Raw genomic sequence first — 17,468 nt, forward strand, 5'->3', positions numbered from 1 at the left:
AAATCATGAAATGAATGAATGAAGGAATAAAAACTTCACAGTCTAATACTTTAGATTTGCTGGTACTGGGGCAAAGCAGCAGCAATGCAGGTATTCTTCATGGCCACCTCATCTACAATGCCGATAGCTATCAACTTTTTCCTTTTTTTAAGGGAAATCCCCTTATTCCGAATAGGATTCCTTGCAAGTAAAGGGAAAAGTTGACAGCTATGACAATGCCTCACTCTGGAAGGATCCTTCCAAGATGGTAGTTTCCCAGACCCTAGAGATGCTCACCCTACCTGCACTGCAGCCACCTAAGCAGTGGCAAAATCAAAAGATGGAGGAAGAGGAAGAGGCAGCAGCGTGTGAGCCAGCTCTGTCTCAGGTCGCAAAATGTCTTGCCCCGGCTGTGAAGCACAGTTCCCCTTTGAGCATGCTCATTTTCAAATGGGTGCTTTTCCTGACTCCACAAATATTTCCAGGTGGCAATGCTCATAGTCTCCAGCTGCAAATGTTCGACAGCTCTGCATAGCCAGGGTGAGGTCTTAGGTGGCACTTCCTGGGCTTTGTAAAGCTGTCTACTGTACTCTTTGGAAAGAGAGTAACTTTGGGAAAGGGGGAACTGGCAGGTAAGGTGAGCAGCATCAGTTTTGTGTTACTCCAGAGAGTTCAAGCAATCCTTGGACCCAAGGAATTCAATGTACAAGAAGATGAATTTAAACTAAACATTCGGAAGAAATTCCTGATGGTACAACCCATTTGGCAGTGGAACTGGCTGAACTGGACAGTGGTGGACTCTCCCTTATTAGAAGTCTTTCAGCAGAGGCTGGATGGCTACCCAGCAAGATTGATGTATTAGTGAGTTTCTTGCATCATGAGTTGGACTAGATTATATTTGAGGTACCTTTCAACTCCAGGGTTCTCCGAATTAATTTTTGAGCTGAGCAAGTGAGGAGTCATCAAAGTGTATGTAGAATCATAGAATCATAGAATCATAGAGTTGGAAGAGACCACAAGGGCCATCGAGTCCAACCCCCTGCCAAGCAGGAAACACCATCAGAGCACTCCTGACATATGGTTGTCAAGCCTCTGCTTAAAGACCTCCAAAGAAGGAGACTCCACCACACTCCTTGGCAGCAAATTCCACTGTCGAACAGCTCTTACTGTCAGGAAGTTCTTCCTAATGTTTAGGTGGAATCTTCTTTCTTGTAGTTTGGATCCATTGCTCCATGTCCGCTTCTATGGAGCAGCAGAAAACAACCTTTCTCCCTCCTGTATATGACATCCTTTTATATATTTGAACATGGCTATTTAGTTCAATATATGAATAATGTGTGGAAGGGTGTGTGTGTGTGTGTGTGTGTGTGTGTGTGTGTGTGTCAATTTCTCAAAACCTGGAATTTCGAAAGAGCTCCAAGAAAAATAGAACAGATTGCTGCTCCATTTAAAGCACAATCCAGGGCATATCTACTCAGAAGTAAATCAAACTGAGTTAAACTGGGCTCATTCCAGGTAAGTGAGCATAGGATTGCAGCTTTAAACGTCTTGTGTCAGGGCCACAGAGGACAGATTTGTTAATAAATACCTCTTCAAAAAAGAAGAAAATTTGATCTGACATAATTACGACCAAGGCTCCAAAAGGCAGAACAGGGGAAGAGTCTAAATATTTCATGATAAAATTCATTAATAATGGAACATAAGAACTAAATTACATAACTGCCACCTTAAGTTAAATAATATTTTTTTCCATAGAGGGAGAAGCAGATGGGATGAGTCCCACAGCCAATACTTTTAGTTCAATATATGAATAATTCTGGCAAACAAAAATATTAAGATTTACAGAAAGCGGGGGTGGGGTGGATTCTATCAAGAAAGAGGATTTGGAGAAGGAAAAATTAGTGCTACCACCAGTGACTGGGCATGGGGAAAGTAACTGGAATATTGTGCCCTTAATCTTGCAACTTGTCTGTATTCAGAGAAACTGAATACAGCCTCTTTCTGTTTGTTGGTTTCTCGTCATAGAAATGACACCACTTCTTGTTATTTTTAATTATTGTTCTGCAGAATTGAAGCTGACACAGCTTGTGACAAAGGCCTGTGACCTCCAGATGGATTTCTGAAGGACTCAAGTATCATACTGTAAATGCCCAGCTCCTGAAATTTGGGTGAGATCTTTCAACAAGCTCACATAATTGAGTTCCCCCAGTTTCTAAGCCTGATAATTCAGGCTTGTTATCCTGAGTTAACCTCACGCACAATTAATTTACATGAAGCAAAGTTGCTAGGTAAGATCCCCGGAGCCTCAGTGCTCTAAACTGGAATATCATTCGGAACCCCTCTATCCTTCATTAAAGATTTTAATCCAGTGCACATTTATCTGGAAGCAAATCCAACTGCTTTCAATTAGAATGACTTCTGAGTAAACATGCATAAGCTTAGGCCACAAGCTGCTTGTACCCAAGGGCCTTGCTTTGTTGTAAAATTGGTTTAAAAGCTAACAAACATTCTGCTATGTGCACCCCAATCTTTGAGCAATGAGATGCTGTAGGGGAGCCAGCACATACTTCATATTGGGATTCCTTGGAATGAAGGTTGCCAGAGACTGTGGTGTCTTTGTGATAGATGGTTTTATTTACATATATAGAACAACCTGAGCATAAAATGGAAGGGCTCACAACATTGACACTTCAATGGATCTTACTGCCCCATTAGGTTTCCTAGTCGTTTCTCCCCGCCAACTACAAGCCTTACCTTTGGTTTGACACAGAGAGCAAGTCAAACCTCTCTGTCTTCCTAGCTTCAGGCAATACCAGGCAATACTAACCCCTGGCCTGTTGTTCTCCCACCCCTAGGAAGCACCACTAACTAGTTGCTTCTATGGCAACACACCTGTACTTGAATAACTCTTTAGTCATGTAAAAAGGATGCCTAAGAGACTTAGCTAGGGACATTAAATGGTTTAGCCACTTCAGCAGTTACCTTCTACTACAGAATCCCATCTTACAGCTATAAAAGCACAGACCTGGATGGACTTCAAAGATGGTACCCAAAGTAGCCCCCATCCTATAACAATACTAAGCATGGAAAGCTGTCTTACCCTAGGTCCGAGTCTGACCTCCACACTTACTGCCTGATTCTTTCTAAATGAAAATGCATGGCATGTGCTCTTCTCCTCCTTGAAATGGGGGAAGGATCGTGGATGAGTGGTAGAACGTATTTGTTGAGTATTAGTTGTCCCAGTTTGGTCCTAGGAATTGCCAGTGCAATGGATCTTAGGTATAAGGCTCGCCCAAGGACATTGGGGGTGGAATTCCACTAATGAGCCCCATCAGTGCAAGGACCTCCACTTCCATGACAGGGCTCCCTACCTTCATCCTGCACCCTCTAATTGCTTGGGGTGGGGTTAGGAGAACTCCCAGAGCAGCGTGCAGGTGGAGGAGAGAATGGATCATTCCCCCACCCCACCCCGGCAAGCCAAAATGGTTGCCCTGATGGAACAATAGCCTTAGTGTGATTTTGAATTCCTCCCTTTGCTGCCTGAACTGAGGGACAAGGATACTAGATCTCCTCCAGATGACCTCCAGATGACCTATTTCAATCTGCAAACAACAACAACAACAAATTGGTGTTTCCTCTGATTAAGAACTAAAGAGTGGATTTACACAGGAAAAGCTCCAGGCAAAAAATAAAAATGTTTTAATGCTCAGACCCAGAGCTTTAAAGTGTGGGCCTGTGCCTGGAAAGAGTGGGGCAAAAGGTAAGTGGATCGGCCCATCTTCATTGAGCATTTATTCTGATTTATTTGCAGAGCACAACTAACTTTCCAGCATGATTTGAATTCCTTCTACTAAATAGTGACAGTCTGGTGATACCCCTTACTTCAGACCAGGATGGGGCAGTGTCCACCCTGACACATAATAGAAGCAGGCTGGCTTAGGGGCAACTGTGTCTTACAACAGAAGATAAGGACTAGGAGGCTCAAAAGATACAGATGGAGCTGTCACCACCACTACCACAAAACACACACACACACACACACACACACACACACACACACACACACTGTTGCATCTTGCACCTCAGGCAGCTGCTTCTCTCTGCTTCCTTTTAGGGTTTTGATCCTGCCAGGCAGCAGAGCCAGGAAAGACATTTGCCAGGGGCCTTGGATTGCTGAATTTGCCACTCAGAGTTGACAACACTGGGCTAAATAAACCAAATGGTCTCTAACTCTGCTTCCAAAAGGTACATATGCTCAGACTCCGGTAAATTTGCAAGGAAATAAAGTGGTGAGGCTCACTTTTCCACTGGCCATTGCTTCTCTCTCTTTATCAGTACCAGTGGTTTTACAGGCATTAGCAGGCGAAGCATAGAGACAAACATTATCCCCTGCTAATATCTAAAGATGAACCTGCTGTTATGTGTACAGTGCTGGGGCTGGCCTGAAGTCATTGGCAATCCTACAGTAGTTGGAGGTCTATAATGAGGGTGGCCAGATACTGCTGCAAGTCCCCCATCTGCACAACTATTCAAGGTGAAAAGCCCTGTCCTCTTTTGCCATCCTATTGATAGCTGCTTTTTTCTGGGGGGACGCAGGGAGACGCGTACCCCTAAACATTTTGTGACTCTAACAGGAGAAGAAACTAAAAAAAATAATATTTAAATTTCTTCTCTAGCACGGTGAATTGTCAGTTCCATTGCTACCCCCGATGGCAGCCTCATTTCCTGTCACGATGTTTCCTGAGTCTCAGACAGAAGCGAGCATTTAATGTGTGAAGTAGGAGTTGGAATCTAGCACAGTGATTGGTCAGTTTCGTTGTTACCAACTCTGATGGTAACTTCCTTTCCTTGTGTTTCCTGAGTTTCAGACAGAACCCAACCTCATGCCAATATGGAGGTTACTGTGAGCTGTGAGCTGTGTAATATGAGGTAATGCATGTTCTTTGTACTTTTGTCCATTTACTGTATTTATTTTTCCCGATTGGAGCTATGAAATGGTGATTTTCTTGAGTCAAAATGAGAGTACCCCTAAACTTTTTTTAAAAAAAAGAAAAAAGAAGCAGCACTGGGTCTAATCATCCGGACATTTACAGCACAATGCTATACATGTTCCCACTATGGGACTTAATCCCAGGTGACTGTATATAGCAGGGGTGGGTAACCCCAGTCCCAGGGGCCGGATATGTTCCACCCACAAGTGATTCCTCCCCCTCCAAGACCCCACCAATGTTGCACTGTTCAGACACCAGATACTTCCTTCATATAGTGCAGCCGCCACCATTATGGTGTTGCCTCTGGCAGGACTTCCCCAGCTGCAAGGCAGAGCCAGCCAGAAGAGGAATTTCCTTCCCACGCTGATCCAGACTGTATATATGCTATACTGTTAAAGGACATTCTAAGGACATTCTTTCTCTTAAAGAATTCTGGGCACTGTAGGTTGCCGCTCACAGAGTTACGATTCCCAGTAATCCTTAACAAACAGCAATGCCCAGGATCCCATGAGGTAAAGAATGTGCTTCAGTGTGTTAGAATTCCTGCTCCATGATTGCAGTCATGGGATTTTTGTCTTTCACATGATGGTATATGTTTTGACTCCACAGAGTGGGAAGTGACAGAGACAGGATGTTTGTGTTACTGTGTTCCGTGAAGTGAGACTATTGTCCTTTGTTCTTTTTCTCTTTGCTGTCTGATGCTAGAGAGAGAGGGAGCCATGTTGCAGTGCTCCGTGTGTGTTTATAAGTAAATAAAGTAGATTAGCCAAAATGCTGAGTTGCTGAGGTCTGTCACGCAATGCTGTGCAAACTCTGCGGATCCCTAAGTGTGTTGGTGTTGGTTGGCATTAGTCGCTGTGATTTTCGGGCTGAAGAAAGCTAATGAAGCTCCCGAACGATCGACCAGGAGGGAGAGAACATGCCAGTTGGGCATGTGTCTCTGCCAGGGTCCTACTTGAGTGTAGGCTGAACTCCTGACACAATGTGCATTAAAGGTATAGCAGGTGCACAACCCCTGGATTAGTAATTGGCACATGGATTCCCATATATCTCAGAGATTCAAAGTTGCTGGAAATTTTGAAACCATAGAGTATTCTCCTACTTTAAGTTGGGAACAGCGGTGCTTCTCCACTTGGGTGGTGGTGCCATTCTGCCCCCTGAAGTAATGGCCTCATTTGCATCATGGCTGAGCCAGCTCTGAGTAGCACAAAATAGAGGGCCTGGAGGAATAGAATAGAGGGCCTGGAGGTCATGCCACACCATAGTTGCATCCCCATTTGCAATGTTCCAAGGCCTAGAGGCTTCTAGGCAAGACCAGCACTGCCCATAAGCCTATATGTGTTTTGCATTGGACCCTGAACTGGCTGGAGTCTGGTCCAAGATGCATTGCTGATGGTGGACTCCCCAAAACCCAGTATTTTGCAGCAGCTGCTTGCAACCTCAACTGACCATGTTAACCAACCTGAAAGTGTCAGTTATCAAGTTTCATGGTATCCCGTCTGATCCAAGGATGCCCAGCAACAGAACCCAACGGATAGGAGGTCTTATTTTGTTTTCATTTTATAATTTGGCAGCCAGAGTTGAGCATTAAGCAAAGTTATCAGAGGAGCTCATTGCGCACTGTGTGCAGGGGTGTGGGTTCTATTAAAAATCCATTTGGGGAAGAATTTGCCGAGCCCGCCAAGCGGGAGAGTGAAGGCAAGCAAAATAAAATTGTTTACAAATTCGAACAATTATTCATGAAAGGTTATTTTGCTGTATTAGCTCAGCTGTACAGACAGTGTGGGGGTTAAGAAAAGAATCTATTAATAGCTCAATAAGAGAAGTGACAGCTGTGCCATTTTCTTTAGGTTCTCTGTAGCCAGCGGTAAAACCCACATCTTTTATAGTGTTATTAAGCATATTTTCAGATGGATGGAACACTCTCAAGAGCACATCTCCACAAAGCTGATTTATTTATTTTTTTAAAAAACCACTCTAGTCTTCTTTTCTTTGTAAAATAAACAGCTTGCAAGCACCTCCCTCCAGTAAAATGCACTGAAATAGTTCAAACTGCAAGACAGTTCAAGTTACTAAAATCAGATTCATATATTAAAACCAAGAGCAAGGCAAAACAATTCAGTATAAAACAGGGAGACAGACCTTTAAACCAAAAGCTCTGCAAATAAAAAGGCTTAAAAGGCAGAGGATGTGGTTCAACTAAGCTTTGCTCAGAATAGATCCATTGATGTTAATGGACCTAACTTATCCATGCTTACCTTTTGCCTTGTGCTTTCTGGGCATAGGTCCACACTTTAAAGTTCAGTGTTTGAGCGCCAGGACTTTTTTCAGCCAGAACTTGCCAGAACTCAGTTCTGGTGCCTCTCAGGTGGGCGCCATTGCCATTATAAGAGAACAAGGACATTGTTTGTGGTGAGTTCCAGCACTTCTTTTTCCCCGCCCTTTTTTTAGCCCTGGAGCTTTCCCCGCAAAAACCTGCTCTTTAAAGCTGAAACACAACAAATGGCAAATCAGGTTTTCTGGGAATTCCCATTTGCTTTGATTCAGTGGTAAAGAGTGGGTTTTTGTGGAGAAAGTGTCAGAGAAGAAGAAGAAGAAGAAGAAGAAGAAGAAGAAGAAGAAGAAGAAGAAGGGGCTTTAAAGTGTGGACCATGCCTAGAAAGCCAGGAGGAAAGGTAAGTGTGAATAAGCCCTTAGCCTTGTTCGTTAGTTTCAGTGGATCTTAGTTGAAAGCAACCAACCCTTAGAGGAAGTTCCATAACCTGAGTGGCACAACAGAAAACCCCCTTTCTCTCATGCCAATCAATTATACTTCTAAAAAGTGATGGGTTACATAGAAATCAGGCAGGAGGACACAACCTATAACAAGTACTGTCACCTTCTGCATTCTGGAAGTAAGACGCATGGACATCCTAATTTAATTTTGTAAGTAAATACAAATTGCATTGTAAGCCTTCTTAGGAGAGTTTAACTATGGAAAGGTGGCATGCAAATGAATGATGCTGATGATAGAGATTGTGGACTGAAGGGGAGCATTACAAGCCACTGGGAATCACATTCTGAATCAAGGAATCACAAACTTCAGTGACATCACCATGGGAAAGTGGTTTCTACCTACAATCCTAGAGGGCAGGGGTGGAGAAATTGTGGTTCCCCACTCCTGTTGATGGCTGCTGACAGAGGATGCACTACTTAACTGGACTAGACAGACCAATGATCTGACTCAGTAAAAGGCTGCTTCACGCGTTCATATATGCTCGAACTGGCTTCATAATCCATTTTATTTATTTATTCAAGCAGAGTTATAGTCCGCCTTTTTATTGTATCCATGATTCTCAGGGAGGCTAATAACAAACATTAAACAACTATAAAATCCATGCATAAAATGTAATAAATACAAAACAGCAAAGGCATGAAAAGGATGCAGCACATAAAAGCAGCTGAAAACAGAGAGGTCAGCTGGATAATGATCTCTGTATCTATCTATACATCTATGCACTAGTCAGATCACATACACTGCAATGTGTTCCGTTCTGGGCACCACAGTTTCAGAAGGATACAGGCAAACTGGAATAGGTTCAGAGGGGGGCAATGAAGGTGGCTTGCAGTATGGAAAATAAGTGAAAGAAGCTGAGTATGTTTAGCCTAGTGAAGAAAGTGAGAACATGTTAGTATTCTGCAGATACCTGAAAGACTGCCACAATGAAGAAGGTAAAGATCTGTTCTCTACTGCCCCAAACAAGAGGACTAGATCTAGTGGGTTTACGTTGCAGGCTAAACTTTAGGAGAAAGTTATTGACAGTAAGAGCAGGTCAACAACATGAAACCAACTTCATAGAGTGGCTTTCTCTCATTGGAAATCTTCAAACAGAAAGTGAGCAGCCATCTACTAGGGATTCTTTATTCCAGGGATTGGACTAGATCATGGGATCACAGAATTGTAGAGTTGGAAGGGTAATCTCGTCCAGTCTCCAACATCAACTAAAGCATCCATGACAGATAACCATCCAACCTCTGCTTAAAAGTCCACTACCTTCCGAGGGAGAGCGTTCCACTGTCAAACAGCTTTTAACACCAGAAAATTCTTCTTGATGTTTAGTCAGAACCTCATTTCTTGTAACTTGAAGCCGTTGGTTCAGGTTCTACTTTCTGGAGCAGGAGAAAACAAGCTGATCTCCAAGACCCCTTCCAGCTTAGAATTCTATGATTCTACCACTTTCTGTGCTGCATAATGACTTCTTGCACTTCTGCTGTGCCAGCCCTGTTGATGGTAGATAGTACCTCCAGTGCATCAGTGTTGCCATGTGATTACAATATTTGGACTCAGCTGACATTGATGGAAGACCATGGCGACTTGTGACATCCTGTGAAAGTTGCAGTGCATTGCTGATCCCATGCTCCTGCTGGTGCAGCAATGCCTTGAATGAGGCTGTAAAAGGAAGTCAAGTCCACATAACATTCACATTCCTGGGGGCTGGAGGAGGGGTATATAATTTAAAATATTTAATGTGGGGGGGGGGAGCAAAAAGTTATTTTAACCAAAGCAGTTTATGGGCAAGATGACCTAATTCGTCTTTTCCATTTCCAAAGTCTCTCAACCTACCCTAAGTTTACCATTAAGGAATCACATGCAAATTTAATTAAGTATTTAACGTTTTCCTTCCTGTAGCTCTCCGCCTCATCAACTCTTCATCTCATTTCAAATCTCAGCTGACTCTCTCTTTTCTCTCTGACTCATGTTTCACTCCCCCTGTGCTATTATCCCAGTAATTGTATGATTTAATTCTCTCAAATGTTTTGGGTTTTCTCTTTATGGGAAAGTTGTAATGCTGCATATTAGCCTTGCTAATGCTTGGTTTTTAGCCTGCACACAAGGCAATTTGGTGCCGGGCCCTTTGACCTCTGGAGACCTTCGTTCAGATTAGGGCAACAATAAGAATGAATGTGGTCGATTTATTCTTCTGTAGGGAAAAGCGTATTTTAGAGTCAGTCATGGTTTATTCATATGAATTCCAAGACACTGAGTGCTGCAGCATCAGCCTGAGAGTCACAATGGTACTACTTGGAGAGCCAAATCCAAACACTTACCTAGCCAGAATTGACAGCTTGTGTTACATGCCGGCAACTCTAGGTGGCTGCCTAGAGCAGTATGTTGAGCAGTATGTTTTTGCTGCTGCAAGGGATGGAAAGGACTCCTATCCCTTTTCAGTCAGTGGTGGCACTGATGAAATATAGTGAGGAAGACAGTTAGGAACATACCCGCCATACACTCTTTCAGGCCATTGGTCCATCCTGCTCAGTGTTGTCTGCATTTACTGGCAGTTGCTCTCCAGACGTTCAGGCAAGGGTTTCTTCCAATCTTACCTGAAGATACCAGGTGTTGGACCTGGGACCTTCTGCAAGCAGAAGAGGAGGTCTACCACTGAGCTACAGCCCATCCTCCAGGTTCTGAGCGGGCAGGCCTGTTTTGCACACTCCAAGTATTGACATCCTTTGGTAAGCAATGAGCTCCTGTAACTTTCATCCCCACATGTGCAATGGGAACTTACTCTTGGCTTATTTTCGTTCTGTGGTGGCCCCATAAATAGATGTCAATATGTATGAGCCTAAAAAAGGCTCTCCAGCCCTTACTCTTTCTAAATGTAAAAGGTCATTTCCACAGACTAAACAAACTGTCCCGGACAGAGTTCTTAAGATCTATGATTCATGGGAGAACCACATTCACACAGCTCATCCTCAGTACAGTGGTACCTCAGTTTACAAACACCTCAGGTTACAAACACTTCAGGTTACAGACTCCGCTAACCTGGATGTAGTACCTCGGGTTAAGAACTTTACCTCAGGATCAGAAGAGAAATGGTGTGACAGCAATGGGAGGCCCCATTAGCTAAAGTGGTACCTCAGGTTAAGAATGGTTTCAGGTTAAGAACGGACCTCCGGAACGAATTAAGTTCGTAACCAGAGGTACCACTGTACAAGGCCCCTTGTGAAAACAGGATGCTGGATTAGATGGGCCTTTGACCTGCTCCAGCAAGGGCTCTTCTAGCGTTCTCATGCAATATGCATTATGTGCACCTAAAATGCAACACGTAAATGTGCCAAATAAGTGTTTGAAAACATGCCTCACACAGGAACACTCTTCAGAGAGACGGGATCACTTGCAGCTCCCTCTTGAGTGTACGGTTGATGGCAATGGTTGGTTTGGAGCTGTGCAATCTGTTTACTTCATATGCCAACAGGCAACAGGTATGGCAAAGCAGGTGGAAGCCAGAGAAACATATCTCTGACCTACCTGTATCGGCATATAGGTGGTAGTAGCTGTCCTGATATGCAAAGCAGGAACAAGATGCTAGCAAGGATCCAGGAGCAAAGCTAAGCTAAGTGCATAATTATATGGTACTTGGGGTAATTTTCCTTTTCCTCTGAAAATGCACATTGGCTCTGATTTTCCTATCTGCAGATTGTAAGCTCATAATTAGCAGCAAATTACTCACACAAGTGACAATTTTTGTGCTTTCAAGTAAACAGACAAAATACCCGCAGTTCTCAAATTGCCTCTTGGTGCTGCAGACACCTGGCTCTTTCCGGCCTCATCCAGTCCACGTGTTGGGGAAAGTGGGGGGAAATGAGATGGGGGGGGGGAGGGATAAGGAGGAAACGTCTTTTCTCAAGTAGCTTAGAGAAGAGTGCTTCAAATATAACTTCAAGGGAAACAGCCGTGACTTCCTTAAAACCCCACTGGGGGTGTGTCATGGCAGTTGTCCCTTGAGAAACAGCGGCTGGAATTGTTTTCGCTGCCGAGTCACAGCATGCCAGTGAAACGGGGGAGGGGACAGCCTAACACCCCCCCCCCAGTTGCTAGATGAAATGAAATCCACAGAGAAACAGACTGCAGGGAATGTGTGCCTGGTTTGACTGGGGAGTAAAATGGATGCAAAGTTCTCTTTCATCTTCAAGTTCTACCTAACTTGAGATCTCTGGAGAAAGCTTGTTTTCATACATGAGACAGAGAGGGAATGAGCAAGCAAGTGAGGGAGGGGCTGAGCATAAACTGAAGCTAGAATTCAGCAATGTAACAGCTTCACTGTAGCAAAAGGTCTAAGGCCTGTCTAAGGTGGCCATCCTTCACTGTACTTCCACTCCTGTGTAGCTACTCGCAGCTTTTTCTCAACCTTCTTAATGTACTTGATAAAGTTGCCAGTTGCTGAAGACACTCAGCTCTGTTTCTAAATAATAACTGAAACAGTTGAGGCTGTGTAATCTCTGGTCCTGGATGCAGTGGTGAGGTGGATGAGGATTAGCAAGATGAGCTTGGAATCCTGGCAAGATGGAGGCACTGGGGGGGGGGAGTAGTTCCTGACACCCTCAAATTGTTGAGCTTTTCGTTTAGGAAGACCCCAAAGTCTCCCCCTAGAATAATGATTTTAAACTTTTGGAACTCTTTCTGCTGCTTTTTCCATTACATTTTTGCACCTGAAAACCAGGACATGTCAAGAATTTTCCTGACGTGTGGAAAGCCTAGTAGTGCCTGAGCTAGAAGCTGCAGTTAGTGCAGAATGCTGCAGCATGATTGCTGACAGGAGTGAGATATAATATAATACAGCATATAATACCTGTGTCCAGAGATCTGCACTGGTTGCTGATTTGCTAGCAAACCAGGTTCAAGGTGTTGCTATTACTATACAAAGACTTTAATCACTTGAGCCCAGTCTGCCCCTGAGATCTCCTTACTACAAATCTGCCCTCTCACCTGGCACTATTACAGGTGCCACATTGATAAGAAATTGATCTTTTGGTGTGGGGTACCTTCACTGTGCACTTTCCAGCATCTGCTATAGACCTTATCACTAGACAGATACTTGGAATGCAGATGTATTTTTAGTTTATTGGTGGTTTAAATTTTTTGAATGCTTTAATAGTTTTTACTAATAAAAACAGTGTATTGTTTTTGTAAACTGTATTGTTTTTGTAAACAGCTTTGAGGTTTTCTACAATCAAGCAGCATATGAATTTTATGAAAACAAACAAACAAACAAACAAACAAACAAACAAGACCCCTGTTTGGTTGATTAATGCCAGCATCTGGAAGGAAAGATATGGCCTCAGCCAAGTATACCTGAAGGAGCATCTCCACCCCCATCTTTCAGCCCAGACACTGAGATCCAGCTCTGAGGGCCTTCTAGCAGTTCCCTCACTGTGAGAAGTGAGGTTACAGGGAACCAGGCAGAGGGCCTTCTCGGTAGTGGTGCTCACCCTGTGAAACGCCCTCCGAACAGATGTCAAGGAAATAAACAACTATCTGACATTTAGAAGGCATCTGAGGGCAGCCCTGTTTAGGGAGGTTTTAAATGTTTGATGTTTTATTGTGTCTTTAATATCCTGCTGGAAGGCACCCAGAGTGGCTGGGGAAGCCTTGCCAGATGGGTGGGGTATAAGTAAGAAATAAATAAATAAATAAATAAATAAATAAATAAATAATAATAATAATAATAAAAGTTCAAAGAAGAACAATGAAAATGAGCCAATGGTTAACCACTGTGTGTGGCTGCTGTATGGTCTGGATTCACAAAGGCTATCAAGGTAAGGTGTATATATGAGTGCACACTTTTAAACACAAGGAAGTCGCCTTGTATTGAGTCAGACCATTCGTCCATCTGACTCAGTACTGGCTACACTGATTGATGAAGCCTCTCCAGGATTTCAGACAGGAGTTCCTGTCTACTTGGAGATGCCAGGCATTGAACCTGGGACCTTCTGAATGGAAAGCAGATGCTCTACCATTGAACTACAACCCTTCCCACTTTGTTGATAATTGTGTAAGGTATTTGGAGGAGGCTGTGTGTGTGTGTGTGTGTGTGTGTGTGTGTCGGACTCAGCACATGCAACTGGAGCATTTATAAAAGGGATAAGTTCACAGTGGGTATGTCTTCAGGTCCCCACACTCCACTCCCAGGAACAGAAGCACTTCACGATGGCATCTAATCCAAACAATTTGTATGTGGCTTGATCTGAATCCCCGCTGGTTCCTTGCTCAGCTACACTTCATTGCCAGAGCAAGCTACATCAGAACAGGGGATCATCTGGTCTGCTGACAGAAGGGCAAGCTATGCACTCAGCCGTTTGCCAATCCTAAGCAGCCTGCCTGCTGCACAAACAAAGCAGTAAGGATGGCAAAGCGCCGTTGCAGTTTCAGCGCTGCTGGAAATTTCAGGAATGAACAAGCCCAATACCCTAATCTGTTTGGCAAGTGGCAAAGTACCAATGAGGTAAGGGGAAAACAAGATTATGGGCAGATGGCCTGGCGCTGCCATCCTTTGCTTTACTTAATATTAATATGCATGCCATGCTTGCAAGGGAAAAAGGCAGGATGAAACAATTAATCTGGAGCATCCAGCCAAAGAAAGGCAATAGGAGTCGCAATCTGCATGCAATTCAATTACTTGCTTTTTATACCCACCCCCCGCCTTAACCAAAATGATAAAGTTAAATTTTCAGATAGGTTTGTTAGTTTCTGATCTAAAGTTTGTTTCTGGGACTTAATAGTGCCAGTGCTGGACAGATCTTCACGCTCTGCCCCTACTTTGAACTCTCAGCTCAGAAGGAGATGATACTGTAGCTTCTATGGCTCATACTTAGAGGAGAGCATGGATAGCAGCTGGAAAAAATTATGTGGGAGCCCATTTATCTTTTTCTCTGGTCTATACCAGAGAAATAAACCAATGTATTTATGTGGCATTCATGTTCAGTCAGGTGCTTCCTAAATAATCAAATAACACGATTGCCTGGTTGCCTCATCTTCTAGAAAGTTTGGAAGAAATAGAAATAGTTCAACAACTCCTCCTAAAGAGGCCTTTTCAGAAATATGAAACAACCAGCCAATTTTAGACTTAGACAGTTCCTTTCATTGTGTTAATATAGCCTGTCCCAACCTTGTGCCCAAGACCAATATACTGATACTTGGGTGCTAATGTGAATTATGGGGAGAATGAGCAAACCTTGCCAGATGTGGAAGCAGAGTCCCTGGACTCCACATCTGTATATGGTGAGATACATGCCAGAACATGTAACCTATGCAAAACTATTAAACCAGCTGGTCCTTCAGGAATCTGGAGTCATCCCCCCCCCCTTTGGTGTTGAAATTTATTGCTTATTCCTATACATTCTTTTTTCTGCTTTCAAATAGTTCTAAGATCTTGGATAATTTCACAGATGCATAATTTATGGAAATAAATATGCATTTTAAAAAGCCCCTATGGCTGTACTAAAATAAATCCAGGAATGCAGATTTAATAAGTTCACAGATAATAAACATACTATCAACCTATTAACACAGCCTTCCTCAACGAGGTAACTTCCCGATTACCTGGACCTTACTGTGGGTGTCTGCTGTAGACCTCCATGGCAGACTGAAGAACTGGTTGATGCCTTCTCACAGCAGATTACCAAACATTTGAAAAGAAGAGATATAGTAGTCATGAGTGATTTCAACTACCCGATATTTGTTGGAACTCAAACTCTCTCAAGAATGTAAGGTTCAACAAATTACTCCATTGCCTCACCAACAATTTCATTTCCCAGAAGGTAGAAGAAGCAACAAGGGGGTCATCTATCTATCCCTGGTTCCTACCAACAGGGAGGAACTGATCGACAAAGTGGAAGTCCTGGGAACCTTGGAAGAAAGTGATCATGTCCTCTTGGGTTTCATGATACAGAGGCAAGGGAAAGCTGTTTGTAGTCGGACATGCACTGTGTGTAGTCGGACATGCACTGTGTGTAGTCGGACATGCACTGTGGAGAGCCAGTGTGGTGTAGTGGTTAAGAGCGGTAGTCTTGTAATCTGGGGAACCGGGTTCGCGTCTCCGCTCCTCCACATGCAGCTGCTGGGTGACCTTGGGCTAGTCACACTTCTCTGAAGTCTCTCAGCCCCACTCACCTCACAGAGTGTTTGTTGTGGAGGAAGGGAAAGGAGAACGTTAGCCACTTTGAGACTCCTTCGGGTAGCAATAAAGCGGGATATCAAATCCAAACTCTTCTGCTTCTTCTGGACTTTAAGAAGACTGATTTCAAAAAGCTTAAGGAACTACTGGGTGAGATCCCATGGTCAGAAATACTCAGTGAGAAGGCAGTCCAAGATGGGAGTTTCTTATGCTAACAATTCCAACAAGAAAGAGAATTGGGAGGCATCTAAAAAACTGGTGTGGCTGTATAAGGAGCATACAGATGAGCTGAGATATAAGAAGGGCATATATAAGAAATGGAAGAGGAAATCACAAAGGAAGAGTATACACGAGTAGCCAACTGTCACAGGGAGAAGGTCAGGTGGGCCAAAGCTCAGAATGTGCTTAGGTTTCCAAGAAAGGTTAAAAATAATAATGAATAGTTGCTTCAGCTGTGTTTGAAGCAAGAGGAAGAATAAGCAAGTAGTAGGTTCTCTGCGTGGAGGAGAAGAAATGCTATTGCGTGACAGAGAGAAAGCAGAAGTGCTCAACACCTACTGTGCCCAACCTGGTGATGCAAGGAGGGAGTTGCAGCCCAAGACCAGGCTTTAAATAAATTCAGTTCTCCAGGGACTGGTGAGCTGCACTAAAGGAGCTTGTGGATGTAATCTCAGAGCTTCTATCTAGAATGTTAGAGAATTCTTGGAGAACATGTAAGATCCCGGCAGAGGTAGGGAAATGTTGTCTTCAAAAAAGGGGAGAAAGAAGACCCAGGTAACTACTGACTGGTCAGCTTGATATTGATACCAGGAAAGGTCTTAAGACAGATAATTAAAAAGTCAGACTGTGAGCACCTAGAAAAGGATACTGTGATTACTAAGACCCAGCAAGGGTTTCTCAAAAACAAGTTATGCCAGACAAATCTCATTTCTTTTTTTGATGGAGTTACTTTGTCAGTCAGCTATATGTAGAAAATTATTCAAAACATCCACTCCAAGATAATACCCAACAATTCCGTTTTCTATAAACCAATATTTTATTCAGTCCTCAAACCCAAATATTGTAAGTTGATTTACTTTTTCAAACAAAAAGCCTATAGGGAGTTTCCAATATTTAGTAAATATTGACAATGATTTTTCTCTGGTTAAACACATCAACTTTGCCATCTCAGCTAAGTTCAATGATTTTAACAACCATTCCTTCATGGTAAGTAATGAAGAATCTTTCCATGATTGTGCATATAAAAGTCTCATCCTTGTGATTGTGTATTGAAATAATGTTCTATAGTCTTTTTCTAATTGTATATCCATTTTTCCTAGCAGGAAAAGTTCTGGCTTCAACTGAATGTTAAACTTCAAAATCTTCTGCATCAGTGTATGTATTTGTATCCAAAATTTCTTGGCTTTTTTACAAGTCCACCAAGCATGATAAAATGCCCCTTCATGTTTTTCACACTTCCAGGAAATATTTGGAACATTTTTATACATTCTAAATAATTTCACCACAGTTAGACACCATCAATGCATCATTTTATAAAAAAATCTTTAAAATCATAGCACAA

At 43.0% G+C, this 17,468-nt stretch overlaps 1 long non-coding RNA gene across 1 annotated transcript in view; it reads left to right on the forward strand.

Annotated features, from left to right (window-relative positions):
- Window positions 1-4,141: 4,141 nt before the first annotated feature.
- The window catches only part of LOC309337624, a 52,861-nt gene continuing 39,534 nt past the window's right edge, over window positions 4,142-17,468 (forward strand). The window contains exons 1-2 of the long non-coding RNA XR_014154452.1: window positions 4,142-4,224; window positions 4,848-4,908. This is a non-coding gene — a long non-coding RNA (uncharacterized lncRNA). The remainder of the gene's footprint in view (window positions 4,225-4,847; window positions 4,909-17,468) is intronic.

The sequence above is a fragment of the Podarcis erhardii genome (assembly GCF_964252035.2).
Source record: "Podarcis erhardii genome assembly, chromosome: 3".
Classification (NCBI taxonomy): Eukaryota; Metazoa; Chordata; class Lepidosauria; order Squamata; family Lacertidae; genus Podarcis; species Podarcis erhardii.